Source organism: Ambystoma mexicanum, chromosome 4p (genome assembly GCF_040938575.1).
Source record: "Ambystoma mexicanum isolate Mex_15411 chromosome 4p, UKY_AmexF1_1, whole genome shotgun sequence".
Lineage (NCBI taxonomy): Eukaryota > Metazoa > Chordata > Amphibia > Caudata > Ambystomatidae > Ambystoma > Ambystoma mexicanum.
In genome coordinates this window covers 926606417-926614423 of record NC_090927.1, presented here as the reverse complement: position 1 = coordinate 926614423, position 8007 = coordinate 926606417, and the positions used below count along the sequence as shown (strand labels likewise).

Here is an 8007-nt window from a genome sequence, read left to right as displayed (position 1 = left end):
TGCAAAACATTTTAAATCAAAAGATAGAGGGACTGGAAATCACCCTCTACCAGACTCGCTTAAAAGTCCTTTTGGGCAGATCCTGAGAAGTCAAAGTGTACGCCAGGCTCATTCGACAAGAGGCCGTGGAATAAAGGTACTTTTGAAGCTTGATCATTCGACGGCTCCACTTACTCCAGGCACTTGTCCCGAAACTTTGAGCCCCCAACACTCAGACCATTCCGACCATTCTGACCATTCTGATACGCTGAGAACCGTTGACTCAGCGTCAAACTTTGACCCAGATAGCAGTCTCAGTACACAAAATGGCATCAGTGAGGCGAGCCTGCTGCAGTGTTGAGCAGCCAACATGCAGCTCACCTCGGACGACAAGCACCTGAACAAGACTCTACAAGTGAGAATAACCAGAGTGGGACAAATGAAGCTTTCACTCACCAAGAACCTATACCCGCCCAGGAACCCACAGATGAGACGTCCCCCAGCCGGCAGACCTCCGCTGTGGTGAGTGGTGGCCTGGCTGCAGGTGCCGAAGGGCGCCTCCAAATGGACTCCAGTCAACCGGTCGGGGTCAAAAACTCGTCAGAGACGGGAATGACGATATCGATTGTGCCAACTTCTAAAGAAGCAAACTCGCAACTAAAGGAGGCTACGAAAAAAAAAAACTACCACCATTCGAAACTAATGAGACAGATAAGATTGCAGCACCACCAACAATACAGGCGATGATACATGCGGAACCGGCGCCCCATGCAGCGACCGTTAGCATCAAAGACTACAGTCTTGATGAAACACTGTATCCGAAGAACTTACCAAGTCCATCTGTCGATGGTCGGTCGCCTCGGATCACTGACTCCTCTCTACAGTGCAACACGAGGGACGTCATAGAGGGGATTCCCCTGCAACAGGCCCGTTCCATTGCGATCCATTCAAGCCTCTATCTGCAAAAGAGAGAAAAGTCTTTAGCAATCTATAAAAAAAAGTCCTGCACAAAAAAGAGGCAAAGATACATCTGAAGCAATGACTACAAAAGTTCAAGATAAAAAGCACCCGGCCTCAATTAAAAAAACAGACACAGGGAAAGGTCCTTTGCCAAACCCTCTAATGTCAACTGCTTTGAAAGACGTTTTCACAAAACAATTTAAAAGAAAGCTGAACCTTCGGATGCCGAGATATTAGATGCCCGTACACAACATTTTACCCGCACCAAAACAACGTAAAAAGGAACCAGAACTGCCCTTTAGAGAGCCTATAAAGACAGAAGCAAGTGAATTACATGAACCACCAGTTACATCAAGTACCCACTATGCAGTGATAAATGAATTAACGACGGGGAACAGCCAACCAAAGCTCCCGGAAATAATCATCGAGCCAGAGCTAACGCCAACCACCAAACCCATAGGTCTATCACCAAAGATCTCCAATGAGACGGCACAAACACAAACACCAACATCAAAGAAAGCCCAAGCCATCCAACTATACCCAGTCTCAACAAAACAAGGACCCGACGATCAACCTAAGGAAAAAGCCGGCTCTATCGTGGACATGTTACCAGACAAGGCTGGTTCAAAGAAAAACAAAGACCAGATACCGGGGAGAGACCCACTGGGATACCTCCAACAACACTCTAAAGATGACCAGATGCCGATCAAAAACAGGAGATCGAGTGAAGTATTTGCAAACGCACACAAAGATTCACCATAAAAAAAAATGGACATGCTGTCCATAATGTCGGCTATTACCATCGCTCTTGCGCCTTTTGGAAAACTATATGAGTCTATAAACGAATCCATGAAGGACGCAGTAACACTTACTGCAATGATGCACACTAAATTGATTTACGTAGAAGGCTTTATAACAGCCCTACCACAAAAAACAGTGGAACGGGAACGACTCTGGGATGAAAGACTCATGATCCTGGAAGAAAAACTGAAACTTCATAAGCAGGCCCCCCTTCCGCCTCTGCGCAACAAAGAGCAAACAAACCCTGGGAAAGAGAGTCAACTAGCAGTTGAGACAAATTGTGAAACACTGAAAAGGCTGATGGTGGAAAATAAAACCTCTCTATCAACACTGAAAGATACTACCAAAAGTCTACTAACTGACAAATCAGTAACCGATCTTGAGGCAAACATAGCACGCCCAATGCCAGAACTTCATAAAAAGAATGTTATCATAACTCCAGCAATATTCAAATTATCCAGACTTCCAACACAACCACAAAGTAAATCGCAGAAAATAAAACCAACAAAGCAAACACCAGCTCTGAAAGATCCCGACCTGGTCAACCACGACGTGATTGAACTCGACAAGTCACTAACGACACCAGAAGAGTTTGTGGACAATTGCTCATTAATGAACTTAACATTACATCCAGAAGAAGTGGAAGACAGAGATGTCTTTGACGAATCCAGATTTTGTCAAACATGCAGCAATTTTGGAAAAAAGACTATTGGAACGGGGATATCCAAAGAAACTTATAAAAAAATCCAAAAAGAGAGCTCGATATATCAACAGAGACCTCTTATTGACACCCAAGCGAGACATTGAAAAGAAAGATGAATTAGTATGTGTCTCAACTTTTTGTCAACACAGTAATGCTATTAGAGGGATCATCTTAAAAAACTGGCGAATTCTTAATACATCAGGAACATCTATACCCAGACCTCTATTTGCTTTCAAAAAAAGTAAAAATTTGAAGCAAAAGATTACTCGTGCCAGTAGAACTTTTCCTAAAGTGCATACAATCCGCGATACCAATTCTAACCCAGTGGTGGGACACTATCCCTGCACTTCATGTGTTGCTTGTAAGTTTTCCAAAAAAACTACGTCATTTGATTCACAGACCAGAAAGTGGACCCTTCGTACCTTTACCACTTGTAAAAGTAAGAATGTCATTTATGCCATTCGTTGCCCATGCCAGTTGTTTTATGTAGGCAAAACAACCAGAGAAGTGAGTACCCGTATTAACGAACATCGTTCAAAGATCAGAACTCGAAACCTCAATGCCCCAATGGTAATCCATTTTGTCGAGATGGGCCATACGGCTGATCAGATGGAATGGTTTTGCATAGAAAAAGTATATGCACAAAACCAACCCCAACTATTAAAAAATTTAGATTACAAGGAACAAATGTGGATATTTAATCTAAAAACATTAACATTGGGCCTTAATACCATGGAACCATGGAATTCGAGTAACTAAATACTACCTGTCATAACATTTTATATATGTCGGGTAGTACACTGGTATACTGCCTAATCACGTGCGTCTTTCATCTGAGAGGGTACGGCCATTTAGAACGTAGGCCAGTTCAGTTTGTGGTCACGTGGTTAATTACGTGATCACATGATGTTTTTCACGCATATATCAATACCCTTGAAACGGTGATACTGTGTTGCACGCCACTTTCAATCGGACCCAGCTGGGATACGGGTGACTAGCTACTGTGAGAACTGGCGAGTTCTTTCGCTTAAGGTAAACATTCTGTCGTGTGGGGGCCTTTCGAATCACGGCGGTTTTCCAAATCGCTTCTTGCCTTTATTGTTTAGAGAAGGGAGCCCTACATCCTTGGCTTTCCGTTAAACCCCATCCGAGTCAAGTAATCTGGAGTCGGAAATATTGAGCAATTTTCAAATGCAACCCCTCCCCCCCTACCTTTTTGAAATTCTCTAAATAGTAAGCTTTTCAGCAAGCCGTATTTGTTTAGTCACAATTGTGGTATTAATTCATCAATTTATTTTCAATTGGAAGTAATTCACTTTGGGTGTAGCCAATAATATAATTGTAAGAACAACCGGTCTCTCACATACTCAAACTCTTGTGTTGTGTTTAGGCCCATATAACATCAGGTGCAGCCAACCCTGGATCCGGGGAGTCACCTTCAAATTTATGACCGCTGGTTGAACGAGCGTTTGGACATTCTCGAGAAGAACGTTGGCGTCCATACACTTCGCTATCTGCAGGAACTTCTACGGAGAAGCTATTGTTTAATATAAGTGAACACAGCGTACAATTTAAGGAAGAGACGCACAGCCTTCCATTGCATGAATGAAGGTTAGTTAATATTCTTTAGGTTTATCTTAAGTATGTGACTCTCGTGTCCTGTCCGTGGGCCGCTGTAGTGGAGGATCGACATATTGACCTTGTGATATTTATGTGTACATTTGTATATCTGTAGCATTGATTCTGTCTATGGCCTGGCTCTTATCTGCCTCTCGGAGACACCAATACAAGAGGGTAGCACTACTTTCTGCCAGACACCTCAGGTCCATCCTGGAACTTTTCCCGGGTTGGTAGCAGGCTCTTGTATATTATTACCTATTGTTCCACTATAGATATTTTTATTATGGATGTTATATGTTTTTTGTCCAAGTACAAGGGCTTCACACATTGATATGTATTATCTTTGATTTTCTTTCTTTCTTGATGTTAGAATATACTTTTGTTACTCCTGATGAAGACGTCACTACACTAAAGTATATACGTCGAAACCGGTCGAGTTTGGACTAAGATGAGGTCGTGGTTAGAAAACTCTGGGACCCATCTTAATTGCCTAGGCCACTGATGTCATCTGCTGTGGCCCGTCAAATTGATTTCATGTTCTTTCTATAAATCTTTCAGATGAATTAATTATGATGAATTTTCTTATAGATTTTATGTCGTACATTGATTGGTGTTTAGTATGAATGGTTTGTCTAAATGGATGGATGAGGTTGTATGCTTGGATGATTGAATAAGATGATTTTTATTATATAGATGTGTCTTTTTTAATAAAAGTTGTTTCCTGCTATGTAAATTGTTATTACAAGTGCAGATTTAATCATGATTTGTTTGATATATTAAATTAGTATCAGGTTTAATAAAATCCTTGATACCGTTATTTTTGAATTGTTTCCTTTGGATGTCTTTCCGCTATCTAAATCTTAATTAATACTCCAATCCAAAGCGTGGGGTTTCCTGTGTCTTTCAGAGAATACATATTTCCAGCCCTTGGCTGTACAGGTTATATATATACTTTTTAACACTGTAATGTTTTTTCCTATTTAGGATAATTTAACTTTTTTCACATTTATTGCACTGGGTGTGTCAATTTGGTGTACTCCGGACTGGTGGTATTTTCCAGGCCATGGCAGAAACAGATACCATCTCCTTCACGGAGGCACAAATAACAGAACTTATTCAAGGTCCATCATTTTTTGAAAATTTACAATTACCAACATCAAATCAAGGCGCCACGGGAGATGCTCTTCTGAATTTAAAGAAGAAGCAATTCCGCACAGAAATGCACGGTCATATACTTAAGGAATATTTGAGATCTAGTATTATTCCACAAGGCCTGCAGGTTAAAATTATCCCATGTCTTTTCCTGGATGACAACGATTATAAAGTGGCTTTTAGTCAAGTTGCTACCAAATGTAGCCGTGATTTGTTAGTATTAACCATAACCACGGCCCAAAGAGTCAGTGGGAAGATACAAGAAACGCTGTCGGAACAAGAAAAATCTTTTTTGACCAACACTTTGATTGTGGAATCTAAACAAAAGCTTGAACAGATAGAAAAATCTTTTCAGGAATTTAAGAAGCTTACTATTGAAAAAAAGACCAATAAACTTAAAAAGGACATTTCATTATTTAAGAAAGAATTGGTGTATCCCTATCTAGCGGAAGATTTTAACCCTCAGACGGTTTGGAAAACTAACACTAATTGGATTATGGGACCCAATAATACAAATAAAAAAAGATGGGTGACATTTTCAGACACTTCCTCTAGTAATTCAGGTAATGAGGAATTGAACAATCATGCCTCGGGCAATCACCCTTTTCGAGCAAGGGGCGGCCGAAGAGGCCGCAGAAACATCCCCCAAGGTCAAATGACACACAATATGCCGATGCAGAACGCCCCGGGACAAGGGATGATGCACCGGGACTTTCAGACCCGGAATCGAGCATACAGGTGGTAAATGAAACAATGCCAATTTTTAATTTATCCTCCCGTATATTAACACCTGCGGAAACATCAATTCTTAAATGTGGTCTATCTTTTGTTCCGACTCAAAATCCAAGTGCAATGTCTATCATGAGTGAAGTAAAAGGTTTTTTGCGTAAATTAAGGCTAAAGCTTTTCTTTTCGAATAATGTGACCTCTAGGGAATCCAACATCTCAGGCTTCTCTAAACCTTCCACCTTTACCCCCAACTCTAATGATTTGCCTCCAGAGGTCTTGATCTTTGAAAAATTAGTTCTCAAAGAAATAGAGAAAGTTATTGGCCATCCAAGAAATCGACAAGGACCCAATCTGACGCTTTCTGAGTTCGAGGCTATCGAGAGATTAGCCTCGGACCAATCAATAGTTATTAAGGCTGTAGATAAGGGTGGTGGGATAGTTGTTTGGGATGCTGATCGTTATGATCAAGAAGCTCTGAGACTTCTACACATTCCTGGGCACTATTCCAAATTGGTGAAAGATCCATCAGAAATGATTAAGCTAAAGGTACTCAAACTCACTGAAGAAGGAAACCAATCGGGTTTCCTTTCCACTAAAGAGGCTGAATTTATCAACCTGTCGGAAGATCGCATACCTTTATTTTACATTATGCCTAAAATACATAAAGATACTGAGAACCCCCCAGGACGACCTATAGTCTCGGGTTGTGGTTCACTACTGGAACCCCTTTCGAAATACATTGATTTCTTTATTAAACCACTGGCGATGGCCACGCCCACATTTCTTCTTGACTCGAGAGACGTCATCAACCTCGTTGAAACAAAAGCATTTGATCCCAGTACTCAAATTCTAGTAACGCTTGATATTGAAGCGCTTTATACAAATATCCCTCAGGATAGAGCGGTGGAGAGCCTGCGCATAATGCTAGATCGGCGCATACAACCACATTTGGTTCCCACAGAATTCCTATGTAAAGCAGCAGAGCTAGTCCTTAAGAACAGTTTTTTTAAATTCAAGGAGGAATTCTTTTTGCAATGTAAAGGGACAGCGATGGGGTGCACTTTTGCACCAAATCTTGCCATTATTTTCATGGCACTCTTGGAGGAAGAAAAAAATCCTGTCAGCATTTAACCCATTTAGGGGCCAAATCAAGGTGTACCGTCGATACATCGACGATATACTTATGATTTGGGAAGGCTCATCAACATCATTGACTTTATTTGTTCAATGGCTTAATGCGGTAGACTTAGATATTCATTTCACTTTTGAATATTCAGTATCTAGAATTCCTTTCTTGGATTTGTCTATTTTTTTCAAAGAAGGGTATCTCTGCACAGAATTACATAGAAAACCCACAGAGAGAAATACCACGTTGAAATATGAGAGCCAACATCCAGCCAGTTTACTTTGTAACTTACCATATGGGATGTTCTTACGGCTACGCCGTAACTGCACAGATATCGCAGATTTTGTCAAACATGCAGCAATTTTGGAAAAAAGACTATTGGAACGGGGATATCCAAAGAAACTTATAAAAAAATCCAAAAAGAGAGCTCGATATATCAACAGAGACCTCTTATTGACACCCAAGCGAGACATTGAAAAGAAAGATGAATTAGTATGTGTCTCAACTTTTTGTCAACACAGTAATGCTATTAGAGGGATCATCTTAAAAAACTGGCGAATTCTTAATACATCAGGAACATCTATACCCAGACCTCTATTTGCTTTCAAAAAAAGTAAAAATTTGAAGCAAAAGATTACTCGTGCCAGTAGAACTTTTCCTAAAGTGCATACAATCCGCGATACCAATTCTAACCCAGTGGTGGGACACTATCCCTGCACTTCATGTGTTGCTTGTAAGTTTTCCAAAAAAACTACGTCATTTGATTCACAGACCAGAAAGTGGACCCTTCGTACCTTTACCACTTGTAAAAGTAAGAATGTCATTTATGCCATTCGTTGCCCATGCCAGTTGTTTTATGTAGGCAAAACAACCAGAGAAGTGAGTACCCGTATTAACGAACATCGTTCAAAGATCAGAACTCGAAACCTCAATGCCC

General features: G+C 40.8%; 1 long non-coding RNA gene across 1 annotated transcript; it reads left to right on the top strand.

Annotated features, from left to right (window-relative positions):
- Positions 1 to 2461: 2461 nt before the first annotated feature.
- On the top strand, positions 2462 to 4880 carry LOC138453547 (uncharacterized). The gene is made up of 2 exons (XR_011260463.1): positions 2462 to 4054; positions 4434 to 4880. It is a non-coding gene; the product is annotated as an uncharacterized lncRNA (long non-coding RNA).
- Positions 4881 to 8007: the final 3127 nt, after the last annotated feature.